The 831-nt window shown below is 38.9% G+C and overlaps 1 pseudogene; it reads left to right on the plus strand.

The window, feature by feature from the left end:
- The window catches only part of LOC107684528 (chloride channel protein 2-like), a 40,708-nt pseudogene that overhangs the window by 3,593 nt on the left and 36,284 nt on the right, over positions 1-831 (plus strand).

Consider the following 831-nt stretch of genomic DNA (forward strand, 5'->3'; position numbering starts at 1 on the left):
TGTGTGTGCATCTCATTCTAACATACTTTTCATGTCTCATTTTTTGTCTAAAGTTGGTGGCTGCATTTCAAAAGCGAAATTATAGACGTCTGGAAACATTGCTTTAGAATTGATTTTAAGAGTGTTATGTGTGTTTGAAGACGCGTTCACACTGTCACTCCTACGCCACCCGGCTCAGATTCGCGGCTTCTCGGTCCATCATTTGGTGAGTCATCATTGGCTCTTATTGAGGTTGCCGTGGATACTAACAGCATCCGTGTGTTTGTGTTATGGATGCAGAGGGTGACCGAGATGTTTCTCCATACCTATTGTTTATGAGAAAAGAAAGAATTAATGTTTTAAAAATGACTTCAGAAATGGTGTTATTGAGTTTAATGGACTGATGTTCCTGCAGAAGCACTCAAGAACATACATGCGCACAAGCAAAACACACTTCCATACAAATACACACACACACACACACACACACACAGACACACACCTGATAGCTAAAGCAAAAGTCAATCCAAACCTACAGAGATTGACTGACTGACTTAAAGTGATTGTTCACCCAAAAATGAAAATTCTGTCATTAATTTCTCACGTTTCTCGTTCCAAACCCATAAGACCTTTGTTCATCTTCGGAACACAAATTAAGATATTTTTGATGAAATCTGAGAGCTTTCTGACCCTCAATAGACAGCAACACAACTGACACATTCGAGGCCCAGAAACACAGTAAGGACATCATTAAAATCGTCCAGGTGACAACAAATGTTTTACAGGTTTGGAACGACATGAGGGTGAGTAATTAATGACAGAATTTTCATTTTTGTGTGAACTATCTTTTAA

The sequence above is a fragment of the Sinocyclocheilus anshuiensis genome, unplaced genomic scaffold, assembly GCF_001515605.1.
Source record: "Sinocyclocheilus anshuiensis isolate Anshui unplaced genomic scaffold, SAMN03320099.WGS_v1.1 scaffold2917, whole genome shotgun sequence".
Classification (NCBI taxonomy): domain Eukaryota; kingdom Metazoa; phylum Chordata; class Actinopteri; order Cypriniformes; family Cyprinidae; genus Sinocyclocheilus; species Sinocyclocheilus anshuiensis.